The sequence below is a fragment of the Apodemus sylvaticus genome, chromosome 11, assembly GCF_947179515.1.
Source record: "Apodemus sylvaticus chromosome 11, mApoSyl1.1, whole genome shotgun sequence".
Lineage (NCBI taxonomy): Eukaryota > Metazoa > Chordata > Mammalia > Rodentia > Muridae > Apodemus > Apodemus sylvaticus.
This window is the reverse complement of record NC_067482.1, coordinates 61,949,584-61,973,806: the sequence shown is the minus strand read 5'-3', so window position 1 is coordinate 61,973,806 and position 24,223 is coordinate 61,949,584. Positions and strand designations below refer to the sequence as shown.

The 24,223-nt window shown below is 36.6% G+C and overlaps 1 protein-coding gene and 1 pseudogene across 1 annotated transcript in view; one reads left to right on the top strand and one right to left on the bottom strand.

Moving 5' to 3' along the window:
• Kcnip4 (potassium voltage-gated channel interacting protein 4) overlaps window positions 1-24,223 on the bottom strand; it is a 496,003-nt gene that overhangs the window by 254,266 nt on the left and 217,514 nt on the right. The window lies entirely within an intron of this gene.
• On the top strand, window positions 14,748-16,356 carry LOC127696434 (H/ACA ribonucleoprotein complex subunit DKC1-like; annotated as a pseudogene).

Here is a 24,223-nt window from a genome sequence, read left to right as displayed (position 1 = left end):
CCTTCCTTTAAAAAAAAAATATTTATTTACATTCCAAATGTTACACCCCTTTTCTGCTTGCCTGTCCCAGAGTTCTTCACCACAACCCCTCCCTCAGCTTAACCTTTGAATTATTACATTTATACTCAGAACAGGCAGGCCAGAAATGCTCCTTAGAAATTACCACACTCAAGAGAATAGTCTACTGCTAAGTAGGCCGTGTACAAATGCTGAATTCTTACCAAAAAAAAAAAAAGTCATTTTATGAAGGCGAAGGCAAAGGCAAACATATATTATGTTCTGTATTCACTGAGGAATAATAGATTAAGCATAAAATGGTTCTTACTCTTGACCTTGGAAGCAAAATAAGTTTTAAAAAAATGCCATATGAGTCATCCTGTGCACATTTTTGAAATACAGTGCTTGTGTTTGAAGTGGCTCGATTTGATGTAACCCGGTCTTCACTAGAGACAAATCTCTGCAAACAGTAAATCAATAAAATCACCCTTTGTGCCCACTGAGGAAGCTAAGAAGCTTAGCAGCAAACGACAAAGGTCTAACAAACCTTCAGCTAAGATTTTTTATAGCGAATTAGTGCAAATTAAAGGCCTCAAATGGAGAGAATTATTGTTAGCTGTTAGCTTGATCCTTCTCATTAGGAACTTCCACTGGGCTTCCATTACACAATTAGCTTTATGAAGTAGCCCTAAAAACAAACAAAAGAACCCTTTTCTCAACTTTCTTAGTAAAATATTACTTTCCAATTGCCATTGCATTTGCCCCAACGATTCCATTCTCTTTTGATTTAACTTTATTAGCTTTGGGGAATGGGGATTTATGGATGTCACAGGCTCAGAGTGGTTTATCAGTCACACTAGGATCATTGCCATCTGTCCCGTGGGGCCATCACTTTAACGGTCTTCCTGGACTTTCCAGGGTAGATAAACAAGGCCTACTTCCTTCTCCACCTTATTTTGCATTGAAGAACATTGTCAGCAGCTAGTAACTACAATGAAGGGAGAGAATTAAGGTCTGAGTAGCATTGCACACAGTTGGAGAAGTATCTCGAATGGAGATCAACTGTCAGCAAACAGAGTGATATCTTCAACACTATTTTCAAAATTCAGTCAACTCATATATATTAGTGTATATATAGATGATGAGAGAATTTAAAGTGCAATATCTCAAATTATATCAAATTTTCCTCAAATGGTATTTGTTTTTTAATATAACAGTTGTTTTTAGATGTTGAGTGCAATTTTAATTTTGAAACTGAACCTATATTGCAAGAAAAAAATCACAGTTAAGACAAGACAAATCAATTCTCTACATGCTTTGATATTTCCACCTTGTATTTTTCAAGTTTTAGCCCCAAGGAACATTTTAGCTTCTATTGCAAAGATTTGCAGTGAGGCTTTCTAGATATATGTAGAGATATGTGACCATATGTAAATGTAAAGAATTAAAACAAGATATGCAGATACTACACAGGATATAGAGACAGCTGACTGTCAGTTAATGGCACATGTATGTATATATAGTGTGTATGTGGGTATGTATATAATAGCAATTTTATAAGTCTTATCTTTGGCATGTATACTTTATGAACATCTGGTCCATCCTATAGAATTATGAATAATTATATGGACTTTCTTCCTACTCTCTTGCTGTCTGAATTGTTCTATTAGAAGTTTCTCAAGCATACTCATATATAAAATTATAAGTTCATAGTTTTAAAAAAGTAACTCTACAAGATAGTGTCAAATTAAAGTAATTGTACTTTAATTATGGTACAAGTGAGAGGAGAGGGTTCTCTCAAAAAGCTCCTGCTCAGAGTTCAGAATCTCAGCATCTGGGAAGTACACAAAGATAATGTCTTTTTTGTACTCACCTCACAAATAAAACAATTTAGATTTGTCAGCCGACTCTTTAATGAAATCAGAATGGACTAGAAGTGCTTAGTCAGCAACATTATTCCCTTGTGTCTGCCTAATTGTTTGAAATAGAAGAAACAAAAGCACTGGTAAACAGTGGGACCTGAGAAAGGTACAATGAAAGAAATGTTTTCTTTGTGTTTGGATCATTAAGAGTTCTGGTGAATACAAATGTATTATGACAATAGCGAATCTATGGAGCAAGCCTTACTCAAGGTCTTGCTCAGTTTTTGAACTGTGCTTTAAGTACCTGAGGGAATATATTGTCTCTTTCTCTATTTCACTACATTGTGGAGAATATTTAGCAGTCAGCAACTGGAAGGGCTGATAAGCACCAGGAGATTGACACAGTCAAGGAAGAAAGTTCTATTAGTCTTTGTCGTGCTCATACTCCTGCAAGTGGGACTTGAATATAATTTACTTAATTTCATTGAAATGAGACAAATGAATCATGACACTGACCTGTGCTGGTTAGAGGTCTGCTTTATTTTCTACTTATATCTTAGAAACCCACTGCAGAAGTCCCCAGAGCTAATGGTGCCCCAAAAAGTCTTCATATGTCCCAAATTACTTAATTATAAATCAGTTAATTATTAAAACGATCATTCTTACTGTGTGTACTTTTATGTTTGTATGTATGCTATGTGTTATATGTGCTATGTATACATGTATGTATGTATGTATGTATGTATGTATGTATGTATCTATGTATGTATGTGTCCATAACATGCTTGTGCAGGTCAGAGAATGACATTCAGGAGTCAATTCTTTCCTTCCACTTAGGAAGACTGGACTCCATTTTTTAAGCTTAAAGGGCAAGCACTTTTATCACTCAGTAAGTGACCAATCCTGCTGCAGGTCCAGATTTTTATTTTCACATACATAGAAATCAAAATGAACCCTCATGTACCAATAATTGTGCCAATTGTTTGTAAAAAGTACTTCATTAAAGACTTGTGTGCATGTGAAGGAATGAAGGCATAAAAACCGACTTGGAGAAACATACTTAGAATTCATGAGACACAGAAACCCTTATATCTCACTATTGTACTGTTTTCTGAATCTTTTAGTTTCCAACAGAATGCCATTGGTCTTTGATGGCTGGCTTAGAATTATGGTGTATGTAGTTGATTTACATGTAAGAACTGGAGCAGAAACTCCCCAAGTGTTCTGATAGCCATTGCCCACTCTAGTACCTGATGAATGATCTATGGTGGGTTTCCCAAAGCTGGATGATTTCAAGTCTTTATTGGAATCTCCAGACCCTCCTAGAGGTGGGTAACAGCTTTCTGTTCATGCAGTCCCTGTCATGTCTCTACAGCAGTATCTCAAGTCACTGTGATAGGATTCATATACCAATTTGGTAGTAAATATTTATATGGATTTTAGTTTTTTCAAACTATACCTTCATTCTGTCTCCTCTCTCTAAGAAATATAGACCTGCCCCACAAATGCCAGCAAAGTTTCAACATTACCTTCAAGTACACATATCCGAGTTTCCTAAGAAGTTAAGAGTATATCTGTCTTTTTTATTTTCTTAACCTCTATTAGACAACAAATCTGATGAGGGACACACCCTCATATCCCAATATTTTCAATGTTGCTTAGCTAGATAGAGATTGCTGAGGTCAGAAGATACTTGTGTTGCCGTAACTTAGATTCAGGAGCTCACCTCTCCGTAGCAGGATGGTCATCATGGTGCAGCCTTCTGTTTTCAGTGAGGATGCAGGAGACAATGTATATGGAAGTGGCTTGTGACAGGATAGGTCATTCATTAGGAGATGTTTTTGCATTTTCCGTATGTGAAGATGAATTTTTTTTAATTTTTATGCATTTTTGGAATTTTTCATTTTGATTTCATGGTTCTCTATGAACAAGGGTCCATTGATCATCCTTTAAGGAAAATGAAACTCTATACTTTAGTGTTACAAATAGAAACAAACATCTCTACCTCTGTGATGACTTCTAGATGCCCAAAGATGCTTGTGCCCTCAGTGCCCATGTCTATCATTTTCATTTGGATCTAATATTCAAACAGCATCTTCTTGCTCTACTCCATGCCTCTCATACTCCTCTAGAACAAGATGCCTTTGCTTTTGATGCCTTGTCTTCTCCCCGTGCACAAATCCTGTTATGCCCCCTTATTTATGATTGTACCTCAACTTACGTGTCTGCTTTAACTATTCATCAGTTGGAAGCATTTTCTGGTGAATCCAGTCATTATTGATCATACCATTTAATAGGATTATTCATTGTTCTCCCCTGAACTCTAATTGCTTCTGCTACATAAATAACTGCCATAGAAATAATGATACTATCAAATTTAACTGTAATTTCTTAGGGGAAAATGAAGCCTAAAATTTTTCTTGCTAGATATTAATTATAAAAGAATATGTTTAAAAATAATATATCTATCATCTATATATGTCTGTATATCTGTCTGTCTGTCTATCTATCTATCTATCTATCTATCTACCTACCTATCTATCTATCTAGTTTATATATTGGTAAAAACAAAACAGAATACCTGTGTGGCTGTATATACTTCACAACAAAAAGCATATGGAGCCAATCACTATTACTGAAGGTAATGTTCTATAAAATAAACCTTAAACAAGGATTTTTGCCTTCACTGAATCTATGGAAATGAAAGGTTGTGGTCCTAAACATTTTGTTAAATGATTAATATAGAAAGTATTATATAAATGTTTATGATTTTACATCCTAATTATCACCCACACAATTATTTATTAATACCAAAGTTGTGATTGGCAGCACTATCAACTATGTCTGAAAGAAGCTTATTGAATACAACCCCATCCTCTCTAAGGCAGGGTGCAGCCTCTTGCTAGGAGGAAACTCAGAAAACACTTTGTATTGAATCTAAAGGTCATTTTAACGAGTAAAATCAGCAAATCAAACATTAAAATTAAGAAAAATCTTGAACTAAACAAATGGTGTTAGAGATACTTGTCTGTAATAGGAAAAACTAAATAACACTGGCAAGTCCATGACCTTGTGTGGTCTTCCCTAGGAATGGTTGTGTTGGGCAAGCGTTGTATGTGCCACTTTGTTCATGGCTGTGATTGGCTTCCTAACCATCATGAAAGTTAGATTGGAAACAACAATGTGCTTTTACAAGTAACCAAAATGTACATATGGGATCTGTGAATCATAAGGGCAATAGCTTACACAGAAAGGTTAAGGAGGGTGCTGTGTTATTAAAATTATTTGCATATCTTTGGATTGCTGTTATTATAGAAGGATTACATGAGTTCTCAGAAAGAGTGATTAAGTAAGTTTAAGCTGGGAACATCAGCTGTGCTGTACCTATTTCAAAGTCAGAGAGAGAGAGAAAATTCTTCTCCTAAGCTTACTGGTATTTTTCTTTTTTATTTGATGACATGGAAAATGTCAGACAATCAAGTCTAGATTCACATATGGCTTCTACCATTTACAGACATGGCTTTCTCATCAAGACACAGAAGATCATAATTCCATTTTCCTTATCAGTGTGAACTGCCCATTAGCACACAGTATTTCCTCTCTCCACTGAAATGCCTTGTAAGTACCTGGCTAATGTGAATGTGTTTCCTGGCACAGTGCTACTCAAATATTCCTGGTACAGAAATATACTTTCCTGATATTCTGTTCAAATGCAGAATGCTACAGTAAGTTTCTGGGATGTGTGGGATAACTCAATATACTGTACTTCCAACATGTTTTATATTAAGGCTGTGGGTTCTTGGATGTACTTTGAATAACAAAATTGAACCTTATTAAAAATAACTCAGCCTTCACATATCAAAAGTTCTGTTTTATTCAAAGTATTGCATTCTTCCATTCTCCACAAGCATTTATTTACAGACCAAAGTTCTCATTTCCAAGTAAAATTGGACTCAGGCAACAGAAACGGAGAATCAGAGCAAAAATTGCTGCTAATTCTCCTAGTTTCTTATGCAGCGTTCTTTTTGATCCTGCTGAGGAGAGAGATGATATCTAAGTTTAGATGAAGGGCATATCTAATAACTATTCTTAGCACACCTGACATCAAGTAGATGTTATCAAGTGCACAGTTTAATTCATAGAGTAATAGAACTATGGGAAAATGGACAGAGAAATTTGAAGTAGAAAAACATGAACAAAGTATTACAACATAATTTTCATTTCAAAGTGAAATGGTATTTACAACTTTTTGTATACTTTTCATGTGCTAAATATACTATTGCCCAAGTAGTGAAATATCCCAGAAATGAGTAATTATTATAGGAGTAATTAGATAAAGGTTTCTGCCTTTGTTGCCGCAAGATACTCATATCCCTTAAAGTTTTTAAATGGTAAATTTATAAACAGGAAAGTAGGATTTTTTGACATGCTAAGGTTGGCAAAATGCTTGGCGAGACCTTTCATGAGGGTAGAATATTTCTAGTCCTCTTTTTAGACACACTTGTGGCTGAAATTCTCTAGACAGTGAAAAATGTTTTCTTTCACATTGATATTTTGAATGCACTCCAAAAATAAATCATAGTGGGCACAACATTATCATAACTTTCAGGAGGAAAGCATTGTTGCTCACTGTATTGTGAGGAAGTATGAGAATCTGGGATAAAAGGTGACTGGGATCACATCAAGGGTCCAAAGCATATCTGGTTCTGTGAGACATCAGTGTCTTGAGCAGCTGTCTCAAGAAGTAGAGTGAAACCTTGTAGGCTGTTGAGCATTTCTATTTTGCTGAAGCTTATTATGAAATATTGATCTTTTTCTCTCCTCAGCTTTTGCCCTGTCTCTGAAGATACCAGTTCTTTTATGCCTTGACATTTCTTTTTTGAGTTTCTTCAGACTCAGTGGTAAACAAGCAAGAAGAAGGGAAGAGGCTGGCTTTTAAATAAGGTCAGGGAATATTCTGTTCGAAATAGGAGAAACCTTTGCAAGGGAGAAAGGTAGGTGGAAGCAGAGTGCATTATTAACTAATTTATTAAAGGCAATAACGTCTCTACATTTTACTTTTACTTTCAGCCTGTCCTAAGGTGAGGTGTATCCTCTTCTGCTACTTAGAGCATGGGCACAAAAGCAAAGAAAGATGACTATGATGTCACAGGTTTCTTTCAACTCGAATAATACTTACCACCAAGAAATAAGGGGTTTCATGGAGATCATGTCTACAGGACTGGTTATTATAAACTAACAATTCTCACTGAATTTGAGTATCCTTTTTATGACAGGCATTTTGATAAATCATGTGCACATATAATTTATGTATCTTACAACAATGCAGCCAAGGGCACCATTATTCCTTTTGACACATGATGAAATTGCTTTTAGAAGAAGTTAACAGCAAGTTTCTTGTCTCAAAAATAGCAGGCATGGAAGCCAAGTTTGGTTTTTTTGAGGGGGGGAGTGGGGGAGACTGGGCTCTGCATATGGGTTTCTTGACAATTAATGCCAGAATATTACCTAAAAATATCATACCTGGTAAAAGTCTCAAAGTACTGGACCTTTTGTTTTCAATCTGTCACTTTGCCAAGCTCATTCTACCAACCAAAATGATGGCCAACTATTATTCTTAGCTATCAAATGACAAAGAGCTTATACTAATTTATCCATCCATTTTCTATAAGTACAGTCTGCATAGTCTGCCTTTCAAACTCTCTTCTAACAGTTAATTTTTATTATCATACTTTGTCATTTGTCTTTAAACCTCCCTTAACTGTTTCTTTTAGATAGTACCCTTCTACACTGTGCAAACTAAATCATCAGTGACAATAGGAAGCTCGATGAAAAACACATTGACAGTAATATGTCTAGTACATCTGGGAACAAACATTTCGTGACACTTTCTCTCTGCATCCCATCTCAGAAATCATTTTGTAAACTTCTCCCTAACATATTCTGTATTGTTGTAATTAGCTGAATTAGTCAAATTAAGCAACTCGTCTCCTTTCTGAAGAAATAACCAAACTTTCTCTATCAGTGGGATATCAGAACAATGACATTTTCTTCCTTTCACCTTAGTTTGATGATGTTACTCAACGCAATACAATTATGAAACTCAAAATTAAAGAGATGAAAAGAGCCCCAAATCATCTTTGCCTGAACCCGACACACTTAAGTGTTATCTTTCAGTCCATTGACCAAAACTGCAATCAGATGACTGATGTAATCCCAAACATAAATGACTGGATATTTGAAAATATTTGCTTCCCCTCTCTAACTGTCCAGATAACACCTTTATAAGATGATAGAGTTTGTTTTGCCATATTAACAAAATAGTATAGTGACCACAACACAGTATGCACTCTATATGTAATTGTTGAGTAAAAATAAATTTGAAGATACACTTCAGGTGGTTCCATAATTTTTAGTTATTATTTCACTGGGAAGTTACCAGTGTGTCTCTTGTAATCTATCCTACTGTAAGATGATAGGGCTATGAAAATGATCTGTGTTTAACAAACCAGCAGACTTTAATATCTTCTTAGTGCATTCTGAGAATGACAAAACAGTTTAATCTCAAAGCAGCCATGTTGTAAGGAAGTACAGCTAACTATTTGGAGTATAGGAATGGAGTGGGTAAAGAAATTAAAGAGGTAAGGAGGAGTTAGCGTAGAGGGGAAAGAAGAGAGAAAGAGAGGGAAAGGAGACAGGAAGTAGATGAATTTAACTAATAGCAAAAGTTAAGAATAGGCTTTTAGGTGGGAAAAGACAGCATTTCCAACAAATGGTGCTGGTTCAACCCATTTTGCAGTAGTCAGTTTGCAGTAGAATGCACTTCAACCCATTCTTATCTCCTTGTACAAAAATCAAGTCCAAGTGGATCAAGGACCTTGATATGAAACCAGAAACACTAAAACTAATAGGAAAGAAAGTAGGGGAAGAGCTTTGAACACATGAGCACAGGGGAAATTTTCCTGAACAGAACAGCAATGGTTAATGCTCTAAGATTAACAACAGACAAATGGGACCTCATAAAATTGCAAAACTTCTGAATGGCAAAGGACACTGTCAAAAGGACAAAGCAGCAACCAACAGATTGGGAGATCTTGACCAACCCTACAATTGATAGAGGACTAATATCCAATTTAAACAAAGAACTTAAGAAGTTAGATTCTAGAGAATCAAATAACACTATTAAAATGGGGTACAGAGCTAAACAAAGATTTCTCAACTGAGGAATACTGAATGGCTGAAAAGCACCTAAAGAAATGTTCAATGTCCTTAGTCATCAGAGAAATGCAAATCAAAACAACCCTGAGAGTCCACTAAAGCAGTCAGAATGGCTAAGATCACAAATCCAGGTGACAGCAGATGCTGGTAAGGATGTGAAGAAAGAGGAACACTCCTCCATTGCTGGTTGGATTGCAAGCTGTACAACTACTCTGGAAATTAATCTGACAGTTCCTCAGAAAACTGAACATAGTACTACCTGAGGACCCAACTATATCACCCCTAGGCATATATCCAGAAGATTCTCCAACATGTAATAAGGACACATGCTCCACTATGTTCATAAGAGACATATTTATAATAGCCAGAAGCAGAAAAGAACTTATCTCCTTGTACAAAGATCAAGTCCAAGTGGATCAAGGACCTTGATATGAAACCAGAAACACTAAAACTAATAAGAAAGAAAGTAGGGGAAGAGCCTTGAACACATGAGCAGAGTGTGGAGCAGATGTCCCTCAACAGAGGAATGGATACAGAAAATGTGGTACATTTCCACAATGAAATATTACTCAGCTATTAAAAACAATGACTTCATGAAATTCTTATGCAAATGTACGAAACTAGAAAATATCAACCTGAGTGTGGTAACCCAGTCACAAAAGGATACACCTGGTATGCATTCACTGATAAGTGGCTATTAGCCTAAAAGTTCAAAATATCCAAGATACAATTAAGAGACCCCATGAAGCTCAAGAAGAAGGAAGACCAAAGTGTGGATACTTTGGTCCTTCTTCAAAGGAGGAACAAATACCCATGGGAGGAGATACAGAGACAAAGTGTGGAACAGAGACTGAAGGAAAGGTCATCCAGAGACTGTCCCATCTGGGGATCCATTCCATATACAGTCACCAAACCCAGACACTATTGTGGATACCAAGAAGTGCTTGCTGACAGGAGCCTGTTATAGCTATCTCCTGACAGGCTCTGTCAGAGCCTGATAAATACAGAGGTGGATGCTCTCTGCCAACCATTGGACTAAGCATAGGGTCCCCAATGGAGGAGTTAAAGAAAGGACTGAGGAGCTGAAGGGTTTTATAACACCATAGAAGGAACAACAATATCAACCAGTCAGACCCCCCAGAGCTCCCATAGACTAAATCACCAAACAAAGAATAAATATGGAAGGACCCATGCCTCCAGATGCATATGTATCAGAGGATGGCCTTCTCAGACATCAGTGGGAGGAGTGTCCCTTGTTCTTGTGAAGGTTTGATGCACAGTGTAGGGGAATGCCAGGACCAGGAAACAGGAGTGGGTGGGAGTATGGGGGAGCACCCTCAGAGAGGCAGGGAGAGGGGATATGGGATAGGGGTTTTTCAGGTGGGAAACTAGGAAAGGGGATAAAATTTGAAATGTAAATAAAGAAAATATCTAATACAAAAGAAAAAGAATAGGCTTTTAAAATGTGTGCTTAATAGATGAAAATGATGTGTAAGCAGCATGCCCTCTTGGAAAGTTACTTCTATGTGTTTTATTTCCTCTCCTGAAGTGGAAGGTAAGGGGTCCAGAATGAGGACCCCAGTATGACTAGATGTTAAAGAGACCAAAGAGACCTAAGACAGAATCAATGTATAGGAGTAATTAAAATTGCTGATGCTCTGTCAAGATGTATTTCCACAAAGTTGTTAATGAAACAAGAAATATATATTATATATATATAATATATAATATATTTGAGGATATATATATATCCTCAAATGCCATCTCTTTTAGAAAATATCTCCCAGGATTACTGTATAAATGAATGTTGCCTATTTGAGACTGTCATCTCTCACATCAAGAATGCAGTCTCTCCCCTCAGAATTGTATTTATTTCCATGCATTAGCTCCGCTGCCAATCTGGAACCTCCTCCCGGAGCGGCCTCCATGTTTTATGCAGGCTTGTTCCTCTGTGAGGCTCAGCTCTTGGGCCTCACTGCCTTGAACACCCAAAACAAGCATGTCTTTTCTCTTTCGCTTCTTTTCACTTCTGTGCCCTCTTCTAAGACAGACCTTTGTGAGCCACTTCATGGCTTAAAAGAGACTCCATTCAAACTCTAACAGAGAAGCACAGTGAGTGACAAGCCCACCAGCACCAAGGAACTCAGAGAAATAGGTTCTGTAGTAGAACTTGATGCATATTTCAGTGTAAATTTGGACATATACTTGCTTTTAATATCAATAATTTTAAAAACATTCTAAAGCAGTAATTATTTTTCCCTGATTATATTACTACTTGTTATTAGACAAAAGGCATCAGATTATGGAAGTAAATGGAACTCCTTGCCTTGAATCTTAAAAGACATGGATGGATAGGTTATATCCAAACATTACTTACATGTCTTTTTCTTATCACAAGTAATGTGATCATTCTCAGACTAACAGTGAAAACAAATCAGCGTGTCCATGGACTTGAAAATGTTTTTGATCTCAAAAGAAACCCAAAACAAAACAAAACAAAACAAAACAAACAAAAACAAAAAGAAAACAAAAACTTGAACAAAAAAAATCTCAAAATAGCAAAAGCAGAGTTACGTGACTGTGGCATTCGAGAGTGTGTGGCATATGAACAAAGACACCTAGAAGACTTAGACTGTTCTAGCCTCAGGAAGTCTTAAATTAAAAACTGCACAGGCTTGAGACAGGTAACACACCGCTACTTTACAAGACAGAGTAAGTTTAGGCTTTATGGTGCATGTGAGTTCCAACTCAGACCAGAATGTTTTATCCAAGTTCTGGAAGCCTTAGAACCATGAGATGGCTTCAAATGTAAAAGTATTTGCTATGCAGATGAGATGCCCACCACGTACCCAATACACAATAATAATAAATGTGAACAAATAAATACAGGCCTTGCTTAGATTGGCAGTAGAGAAGGACTGGGATCTGAGGTCTAATGTACTTTGTGAGACAACTGCACAAGGGACTCTTACAAATCACTGGATGTAAATTACACAAGTCACTATGGATGTAAGTGCAGATATAGCCACAGAGTGGGGGGCACAGCCACATCTATTGAGCCACTAATCACAAGAGCCAAGTGATGGAGTAGATCTAAATGGTTATCAACATATGAACAGGTTGAAAACACATAGTGTATAATGTGAAAATGGAATGTGGCTCATTATAAATAATGAAATATTATTTATGAAAAATAGGCTCATCATATTAAATGAAATAAGCCAAGCACAGAGAGATACATTCTCCATTATCTTTAACATTCAGAACTTACATTTATATAGGTAGGTAATAGTCATGGATATATCCATCCATAGTTACATACATGAAAGTAGAAGGGGAACTCTGTGAAAAAGAAGGATTAGCTGGGGTAGGGAGCAGAACAGAGTGGAGAATAAGTGAGTGGATAGGGCTAAAGCACATGATAGATAGAAGTCAAAATGTCATTTCAAAACCTATCATTTTGAATAATGCAATGAGTTATTTTAAATTTGATTTTTTTTATAAAACTCCTCATTCTATTTTACCTTTCAATTTTCCTTGTCCCTACTCTGAAATATTAAATTGTGATCATGCCTTACCCGCCTGTGATCTCTACAGTTTTAGATACATTGTGTCATTGTTATGCAATGGTTTGTAACTGAGAATTTTGATAAGGCCCTTTTCGGAGAAGTCCATTTTTTTTTAAATCTTAACCTTTAGATCTTAAATAATTTAATGTAGAATGTGTACACACAAATGCCAAAATGTCAATGGAATTGTTTTCCAGGAACCTCACCAGAACTTCTTGATTTATTATGAAAAAAAAAAAGTGTGTGTAAGGACTTCTGGGTTTAAGAGTCAATGACTATCTTCTTATGCTCAAACAAAGAAGGAACTTATTGAATTTGAGGGCTTCTGGCCTTCTATACCATAGAACTTATTGTCATAAAAATTGTGTTAAATCAACCAAAGAGTACACAGGGAGAGACCCATGGCTCCAGCAGAATATGTAGCAGAGAATGGCCTTGTCGGGCATCAGTGGGAGGAGAGGCCCTTGGTCCTGGGAAGGCTCGATGCCCTGGTGTAGGGGAATGCCAGGGCGGGGAGGCAGGAGTGTGGGGTTGGTAGGTGGGTGGGAGAGCACCCTCATAGAAGCACGGGGAAGGGGGATAGAATAGCGGGTTTCTGGGGGAGAAACCAGGGAAGGGGATGATATTTGAAATGTAAATAAATAAAATGTCCAAAATATTTAAAACATTGTGTTAAATAGTTATACTTAAGGCTTCAAGGGAGTATGAAATGTTGCATTCTAAATAAATAGGATGATGTTCAATAACAGAATAAATAAATTATTTCACTTCCAGACATTGGAATATTAGCCAATACTAAATACTGACCTCATAGGCCATAAAGAGCTCTAGAACACCTCTATGCATCTTAATTTAAGTAGTTCCACAGAATTCTTAATTCACAAGAGTATGAAATGGTCACACAATGTTTAGTTCCAACTTCATGACTTCTGGGAATGGCAAACATATATCATAAAGCCCAGTAGTTCCCAATATTTGATGGAATTAGGGACATGTAAGGGAGGAACAATGAGTATACTCCATATGATATAATGACAAATACAGTTCATGAAGCATTTATCATAAGTCATAGATCGTGCAAAGGCATGATCACATTCTCTATGAACATGGAGTGTACTTTATTAGTGGAGGATCGTCAAGTGTTAGTAGATTAAACTGACTGATAGGCAAAATTAATATTGTAGACAGTTGTGTATGTATAGAAAAATACATGAGAAGTTTCTATGTTTCCCTGTCAGACAAAAATTGCTCTAAACTGAAGTGAGTCTTAAGAAAAGCACAGAGCACAAAGTCAAAGATGAAGACAGAACAAGATTTCACTGCTGTGGGGTCAGTGACCAAAAGTTAGCAAACTTTTATCGAGGGCCTAAGTCTCACTAATCATTTTTCCACCATCTTTGAAACAAATGTGTATCATTTGGTGCACAGAGATAATATCTTATTATTTTTACATTTTATTACAACATCCATCACTTAATAATTTCTTCTCTGCATTATTTCAGGGCATTGCAATTCCAAGTTATCTATCTCTATGATGAGGCCTTTTTTTTTCTAGAGTCATTTGTTGTCTCTACCACATACAGGAGATTCCATATTATACTGGTCCAAGGTTCTCTTTAAGGCTGGTACTATGTCCAATGTCTCTATGTATCCTCTTCCTGCATTATTCTGTTGTTTACTCTCTTAGGCACTCACTCTGTGGTCAATTATCTCTTACCATGCATTATTATGTTTGATGAGGCCATGGAATAAGATTCTATCTTTCTGCACCTTATTATACACATGCAATACATGTGGGTGAAGAAGGTCATTAGTTTGGACCCCTGAGAGATGAAACCCACAAAGCCTTTTGTTCTGGTTTTGCTTGCTTGGTTTTCAACTAACAATTTTATAGACAATGACTATGTTTGCCTCCTCAGCATTCATATGCCAAAGTTTTAAGCTCAAGTAGGTAGATCTGAGATGTTTACTAGACTATTAAATTTAAATGATATCATGAGGCAAAGAACTTATATTAGGATTAGTGGCCTCATAAAAAGATGTCTGGCAGAGTCTCCTAGCTTGTAGCAGCTTGGGCAGAACACATGCAGGAGAGTGCAAAATGGCAGATGCAGAGGTAATTACTCTTCCAAAGAAGCATACGAAGAAAGAAGACTGGAAGCCATTACTGAAAGAAGAGAGAGATGCAATACTGTATGCTAAAGAATTTCTCAACAAACTAGAGTCCACCATGGCTTCATTGGATACTTCTCAGTGACCCTTGTTACTAAAGATTTTTGAAAAGCTAAATGGAAAGACAACACACATTTATTCCTTGTGGCTTAAATCGTCTAAAGAGGGAGATTGGGGACTATATCAGGACAAGTTTCATTAATCTTGACACCCCCTCTAACCCCTCTTTCCATGAGGCAGTAACCTAGTTCTGACAATTACTTTGAGTAGAGAAGACAGATGATCACAGTGACATACTGGATCCCAAGATGACTGGTTGTTTGTGTTCATTGAACTAGCCACTCAGTTGATGCAATCACAAGAGTGCAGGCAAAGACAAAGTGGGCACTGTCTAGCAGCACAGTGGTATTGAAGGGGTTACTCAGCTTTCCAGGGCCCTAGAAACTTTGACAAATGCCTAGTTTCCAGCAACCCCCCAATTATTTCAGTAAAGAGATAGCTATGAATGAGGACTATTATGAGAGCCAAATGATAGAATATGATCCTGAAAGATCAGTAGCCTTTTGGGTAAGCCATGAAGCTGGCACCTACATTTAGACACTATGCATATACCTTGCTGGGAGTTGGTGGTCAGATGCAGGAACTTCAGAGGGCATGTTCTGGATTCTCAAATGATAAGAACAACATGGTAACAATGAATTATCTACTTAATGCTCAATGGCTATATGATAACCATAGAGATGAGAGTTACTTACAGCATGTTGTTTCCCTGTAGGAAAAGTTGTTTACATCTTATAAACATATGGTTATGAAAGCTGTGCAATGAGTGCAATCTGCTATGAGGAAAAGATCATGCTTCCAGGTATTCTTTGATATGCGGATGACATTGAGATCAACCACGAGGTTGAGACTGTCATTACCACCAAGCGGGAAGCCATCTGCATGTTTATTGCATCAATGATTACAGCACTAATTTCTATGTGTGACTCTGGTATAGTAGCCAAGATAAAGAGGGTGATCATGGAGAGAACTATTGGACCTGAACCACTTGAAAGTGGGGATCAGGTCCAAAGGCAAGCAAGAAGAAAATGATGATCAATCAGGGCCTTCTGCAAAAGCATGACAAACCCACAGACAACATGCTTGCCACCTGGAAATAGGATTCCATTGACTGTGGGGATTCTGGCAAGAAAGCACTTGTTTCTGAAGCAGTACAAGACCCTCAGTTAGATGTGGAGGCTGTGAAAAATCATAATAAGGAAGAGGAAGAGCAAGAATGAAGGTAAGGAGATCTCTCCAGCAGTTCTCCAGTTGAAGGAAAGGAAGAAGGGAGAGGAGGAGGAGGAGGACGAGGACGATGATGATGATGAGGAGGAGGAGGATGACAACGACGACAATGACAACGACAAAGACAAGGAGGAAGAGAAAAAGCTAAAAAATAAGCTAGTAAGTGGAGAAGAGGCTGGAGATGAGGACAGCCACACCACCAAAAAGAAAAAGAAGAAAAAATTAAAGTGGCAGAAGAGATGTCTGAATAGGAAAAGCTACTTCTTGAAGCAGAAGGGAAGAGAAATGAAAGCCTTATTAAAAAAAAAAAAACAAAAAAAAAAAACAAAAAAAAAACTTTGTGTTTAAGGAGTAGAAAAGAAGTACCAAACAGAGTAGAGTTCTATACACTTTGCATGCCACTTGTGGCCTCAGTGGTTAGTCAGTGTGGCCATCACATCCTGTCCTGTCCTTCCCTGTTTTAAGGATATGAGAGATAAAAGCAGGTTTTAGCTACCAAGCCTTCTGCTTGCTTGAGTGAGGAAGCCACACCTTTAGATATGGCACTGCCCCAGTAACTTTCTGTAGCTGTTTACAAGTGACCATTTTAAACAATACCAAAGAAAGTCCTTTCCTAGTATGCTTTTTTAAAATGTTTGTAAAAATAATATCTTCTAAATAAGATGGTATAGAACCTGTCAATAAAAGAATGTAATAGAACCATGTTCATTGGCAAAGCCTTATCTCCAGTGTCCTATGAGGGCTACTCTATTGTGGAATCAGGTATCTGGTGTCGCTTTGCTGTCTGGTGTTGTCTATGGTGTTTAGGCTAGTTCTTTATGCATTGTTGGGTACACCAGGATTTACCCAATTCCATTTGGCTCTTTGTGTTTGTTGAGCAAGCCAAAGCATTCCTATACCTTTCTATTTTAATGTTTGTTTTCCTTTAAAGAGTAGAATTGTTCATTGGTGGCAGAATGTAATTTGTTGCTTTTAAAAAGCATTTGTTAGATTTACAAATTGATAATAATCTTGGACTGGCAGAGCACAAATGAAAATATTTTTATGAAAATCTTTTTTTTAAAAAAGAACTCTTTTCTTTCTCCTCTCTCCCATTTTCTTCTCTTTTATGTCTTTCCCTCCTGTTTCTGCCTTGTAAAATGTATCTGTCTCTGTATTATGAAGACAGTACTCAGCAAAGTCTAGTCATAGCATTCCACCGCTTCAGATCTTTGAGCATCCAGAACTATAAGAAATAACTATTTATTAATCAAGTCTAATCTAGTGTCTCATATTTTTATACCAACCAGTTATGATTAAGGTGCATAGTGAACTAATGTAAAAATGGTAAAATTTTGGAAATATTTACTGTTTGGCTCCTAATTTTCATGTGCAGTTGGTACCAAAGTATTAATGAAGTTTCCTGCAGTTCACAAAGTATATGTTATAATTGCCTTGGCCATCTGTGGAAACCCAGGTAAATGTTAGTGATAATTTTTAATGTCTACGTTGTCCATGCAGAATTGTCTCAGTTGACTAAAAAAAAGCAGGTAGTTCCACCAAGAAGAAGTATAATAACTTTATTTTTGGCATTTATTTTAGGAAGCACTTGCAATGCTTTTTCATAGTTCATCATCTATTAAGATATCCATTGTTAGCATAAGTGCTGTCACAACCATTATTTTTTAAAAAAAAAAAATCCTTCTTATCACAATACTTTAAATCATTATTTGACTACTTCAAAAAATTTTCCAACAAGTGAGAATGGACTTAAATCCATTTTTCATAAAAGTCGAGATTAGTCATTGTTTCTGGTAATCATACTCAGAATGAATCAAATAATCCCATCTTCATTTGAAAGAGTCTTTTTCTGCAAGGTTGAAAGTTTCCTTAACTTATTTTTAAATGTCTCAAAAGTAACTCCTAGCACAGTGCTTGTCTTTGAAGGGAGAATTATCAATTTTATTAGCTCCCTAGGCTGCTACTTCATGGAAAATGTCTCACTCCTGCCTAATGTATTACAATCTACTATGTGACAAGCCCTGGGAAAGAAAAACAATGATACTAGTGAAAATACATGAAGGCATCCAATGTGGAGGTTATCATTACTGGCATATGTTGAGTATCGGTATTTTGATAAAAAGCATATTTTAAAAGTTTCATATTGTCATTCAACTAAGGGAGAAGAATGTCTAGTGTTACTTGACTCTGAAGCTCACTGCGTACATTTTATAGATAGGTTTGAAATGGGACAGAGATAAGAAAAGCAAGCATGGGGTTCCAGCAGGAGCACAGAGGGATTCCTGAGATTGGGCAAAGGAACAACAGTGTTGAAGGATGATGATGGACTTAGGACTTGACAGCTCTCACACAAGAGGTATTTTAGGATTAGAAGGGAGGAAAAGTTATCCATTATACTAAATGCAAATGTCAGGTATCTACAGAAATGATCAGAAAATAAGACCTATGAAAATATTACTGATCTGAAAAAATAAATAAAACCTACTCATTTGCTGTTTGGAGGCTCTCTTTCTTTTTCATTATATATCCTTTTAGTCTTTCACAATAAAATTTAGAGAATTAAACAAGTTAAAGTGCTGACTATACTTTGTGGGATAGAGAATTGACCAAAATCTGGCTCTTGTTCTACGAAACTCATTTTGTCCATATCTTGCAATATAACATAATTTTATTTAGTTAAATATGTTCAGTGAAATTTTTGGGTCCTAACTATTTTTTTCTTACAGGGAAAATGAATAATTACAGTGACTGAGAATTTTAAAGATCATTCCAGTCCTCTCATTCATGTCTTTAGATTCTTTAGATTTCTTAGAAGTGCCTGTGTCTCTGTATTCTGTTTGCTACTGTGGCTGCCTACTTAAATTTTTGCAACAAGAAAAGGGTATATTTTCTGAAACCTCAGATAATAACTCTGACTTACACATATATCTCAGCTGATTAGTAGTAGGTTACATCATTCAGATTCATAGTACATTATGGATGAATAATAGACTGTGAAGGACTTTTCTATGGGTATATTATGGCTCAACTCAGGGTTGTAGCTTCCCTAACAAAATTAAGGCTATGAATTAATATTTTATTTTGAGAGGAAACATCGACATCTTACAGAATACTAAAAAGTTGCTCTGCTAAGGTATATAAGGCCATCAGAATCCTCAACTAAAAATATCTTCTGCAGGGTTCAGATACTTGTGAATATTTTAAAGTACACAGTAAAGCTAGACAGAGATTCTTGTCCAATAATGACACCACTTTTTCCTCCTTTATACAAGGGATGTAAAGATTACAATGGTTAGTGTCTGCCTAAAGAATATCCATGAAAAAGAATGATTTAGCATCATGGAGACTCCACCTTTTTTTCTGTCTAGGTAAATGTCTAGGGAATGACTGATTCAAAGTAGATTGTGGAGCCAATAGATGTGATGAAGGCAACTTCTAGAAGCATTGCTTGATCAAACTGTGCTCACTAATTCACAAACATTTGTTTGGACTCCTTAAGAGTAATCAGATTCCATTTGTGTTGCTGTGATAAGAATTACTTTCGCTCTTGCAGACACAATGAAAAGTCAGAATGTCTTACAAAAATATGGAGACATATGGTAATGGCATATTTGCACCAAGATAACAAGACTATTAAGAGATAAGCATGTCTTTAAGATGTCTTTAAGATGATTGAATAGAATGTACTGTAACATTTTTTCCAGGAGGAGAAATTACATTTCTAAAGGAATGACAGTGCTCATGGCAAGATGTTATACTGCAAGCAGATGAATGGCCAGAAACCTCTCTATCTTCATCTGCTTAGAGAATGGTATTTTGTAATCAAGGTTTGGTATTTAATATGAATAGTAATAAGTAAATGGCCATCTGAAGTATATCCAATGCTTTCTATATATGTCACAAGGCTCTGGTATCAAGAACATTTAAAGCAGAAAACATAGTTACTAACTTCATTTGCTCTTATTTGGAGAAAATTTTGATATACATATATTGGCTTTTCCTATCAATTCATAATTGCTTTACTATTCAAAATCAATACAAAATGTTAATATGATACACAGGAAGGATATTTAATTCTCTGTTGCAGAAAGTAAGAGCAATTTGGTGATCTAGCCTCAACCACATTGGTAAGAACAAAATAATGGAGAACCAACAGGACACAAGAAGTCTAGGTACATAGATGATCATACATAGGTGTTCCGTTACTATGACACGGTAGTGTTTTGTAAATCCATGGTAATTTTAAAACATGGCAAGTTAAAAAAAAATCCATTAACATATCTAAACCATGGAGCAAACATCAAGGTTTGGCTATCCTGTCTGCTGCTGTAGAAGGTAAATTATTTCCCTCTGTGATTACTTACCTGAACAGGACCTGTAGCTTATTACTCATGATTCTACAATATGAGAGGGTACTACCAGACATTGCTAGCCTGGAAAAAGATCAAGTTTTGAAAATTAAAGCAGAGTTTCTGGTAATTGTTTATTGATTTCACCTCACTATTCAATCAATGAAGTTGAACCATTATAATATAGGAACCATATCCAGATTATTAACTACTCCAAAGTTTCATTGCCCCTGAAATACAATGAGAAGTAATTTTTTATTGTATTTGCTATGTGTGTCCTTTCAAATTCATTTTTTGAAACCCTCTAATTGATCACCTTAATTACCTCAAAATATGCTAATGTTTAGTGATAAGATTATAAATGTGTAATTAAGTTATATAAAATGTCTGCAGGTTAAGCCCTTACCCAACAATTAGCATCCTTATAAAATGAAGAGATTGGGGCACAAACAACATGTAAATGAGGAAACTAAAATGGTCCAGAAGCACTTAAGGAATTGTTCAACATCCTTAGTCACCAGAGAAATACAAATCAAAACAACCCTGAGATTCCACCCAACACTAGTCAGAATGCCCAAGATCAGGTGACAGCAGATACTGGTAAGGATGTGGAGAAAAAGGAACACTTTTCTATTGTTGGTGGGATTTCAAGCTGGTACAATCCTCTGGAAATCGGTCTGGTGTTTCCTCAGAAATTTGGACATAGTACTTACTACCTGAGGACCCAGCTATACCACTTCTAGGCATATACCTAGAAGATGCTCCAACAGGTAGTAAGTACACATGCTCCACTATGTTCATAGCAGCCTTATTTATAATAGCCAGAAACTGGAAAGAACCCAGATGTCCCTCAACAGAGGAATGGATACAGAAAATGTGATACATTTACACAATAGACTACTATTCGGCTATTAAAAACAATGAATTCATGAAATTCTTATATAAATGGATGGAACTAGAAAATACCATCCTGAGTGAGATAATCCAATCACAACACACACACACACACACGGTATGAACTCACTGATACAGAGCTAAACCAAGAATTTTCATATGAAGAACTTCAGATGGCTGAGAAGCACCTTAAGAAATCTTCAACATCATTAATCATAGGGAAATGAAAATCAAAACCATCCTGAGATTTCACCTCACACCAGTCAGATTGGCTAAGGTCAAAAACTCAGGAGACAGCAGGTGTTGGCGAGATGTGGAGAAAGAGGAACACTCCTCCACTGATGGTGGGATTGCAAGATGGTGCAACCATTGTGGAAATCAGTCTGGCGTTTCCTTAGAAAACCAGGCATGGCACTTCCTGAGGACCCTCTTATATCACTCCTGGTCATATATCCAGAGGATTCTTCAGCATGCAATAAGGACACATGCTCCACTATATTCATAGCAGACCTATTTGTAGTAGCCAGAAGCTGGGGAAAGAACCCAGGTGTCCCTCAACGGAGGAATGGATACAAAAATGTGGTATATTTACACAATGGAGTACTATTCAGCCATTAAAAACGATGAATTCATGAAATTCTTAGACAAATGGATGGAGCTTGAGAATATCATACTAAGTGAGGTAACCCAGTCTCAAAAGATCACTCATGGTATGCACTCACTGATAAGTGGATATTAGCCTAGAAACTTTGAGTACCCAAGACATAATCCACATATTAAATGATGTCCAAGAAGAACGGAGGAGTGGCCTCTGGTTCTGGAAAGACTCAGTGTAGCAGTATAGGGGAATTCCAGAACAGGGAAGTGGGAAGGGGTAGATGGGGGAACAGGGTGAGGGAAGAGGGCTTATGGGATTTTCGGGGAGTGGGGAGCCAGAAAAGGGGAAATCATTTGAAATGTAAATAAAGAATATATCGAATGAAAAAAAAATCCAGGCCAACACCCAGTGTTGATGTCCCATGGAGGCTTGAGGCAATTGGATTAACATGCAGGAGTGATGGTTTACTTGGGCTACTGATTGTCAAAGCTGTTCTTATTCAGAACTATCTTCACAAATATATTGACCTAATGTCCGAGTATTTTGCATATTTGTCAAGTATATTCTTATAAATAAACATCCTAACTGCTGTTGTCACATGAAGAGTCAACTTAGACAAGACAGATAACAGATAGGGCAGTTGGGAAGACCAGGAGATCTATATAATGAATGCCTGGAGCTTCCAGAAGGCAGGAAGGGGTGGCAGAATAAGTTCTCCTCCACAGACTTCAGAGGACACAATTAACACCATATGTTAGCATACTCTGTTCACATGGCCCAACAGGTAGTTATGCTATTCTCTTACGGCAAGACGACATGATATTCCAGGGTAAGGTTAAACCTTAACTCTGGAGTGTGTAACTGACCCTTGCCTCTTGTCTTGTGAAGTTAAGGGAGTAAGACAAGCCAGTAGTTCATTGGCTCCTTCATTGATCTCCCTTCATAGGATGTTTACTTGTGAGTCTGTTCTTTCAATCCACATTTCTCAAGGATCTTGACCCAACTTCTTAAATTATATCATAAAGACAGTGATAAATATCACTGACCAGGCCATTTGATGAGAAATCAGATTTCAACATAATGCCCTTCTAAGGAGATATCAGACAGTGACCTCACTCTGTTTAATTTTCATGAATAATAATAATAATAATAATAATAATAATAATGTCACATCTTACCTTTCTAAACTTCCAAACTTTCATATTACATGTTAGAAAACTGTAATTGAATAAAAACTTGGAAATACTCAATTCTTGTGCTGTTTAATTTTTTATTTTCCTTTCACAGATTGCCACTAAAACAGCAATTTTTCTCCCTTGTCTTGCTAATCTGACAATTTCTTCCTGACAGCCTCTCATCAGGGGGATTTATTATCGTGCTGCTGCTTTACTCATTCAGTACAAACATTTCAAGGCTGAAATTAGAAGCACTGACAAGAAATGTGGTCTTTAGTTAATGATTTATGCTTCTGCTTTGGAAAATGAAATGTCTATTACATATATTGTACTGAAGAGTGACTTGTAAACTTTCCGTGAAAGTCCTCAGAAGAAATGCTTTATGATTATTGCTCAATAAAAATTATGCTTTGGCATTTTGATTCTCTTCACCCACCACGAAAGAAAAGGCTATAAAATATATTACAACTATTAATTGTATGTGAATAAGAATCTGGCAAGCAGGGTTTAGCTTCTGCAGTTTTGTCACTGCCTCTGTGGTCTGGTTGAGAGTCGGTCTTATGCTATAGATATCCGAGCTATAAAACTTCATCACTGGTTTTTACTTTTCTTATCCAAATAACAATGAAAGCAAATACTTTTGTTGTTATTTGAATAAGACTATCCAGAGAGGGACTTAAAAAGAAAGGACCCAGCATTGACTCTCGAGCACTCAGTAACTGTTTGTGATGTTACTAACTACTGCCCAGTTCCTCCTCATTGGTCCTGGAAGTGAGGGCAGAGAGATTAAGAAACTTCTTTCCTCCTGAGCTATAACAGCTTGTGGTATAACGTACAAAGAAGACAGCATAGGTGGAAGAGTTTCGAAAAGTAACAAACTTTGAATAGATATAAGAGTAATTTGTCAGTGAAGGCATTTGCATTTAGTGCCAAATTGTAGGATAGGCTTTCTTTGGAATATCAAGATAGCTAAAATGTATTTTTAAATAATAGAATTTTATTCAGATAATATATTTTCCTACCTCATCATGCAATTCCTCCAAGATCTACCTTCTCCTTATGACTTCCCCCAATCTTAAAGTAATTTCTGGTATTCTGGAAC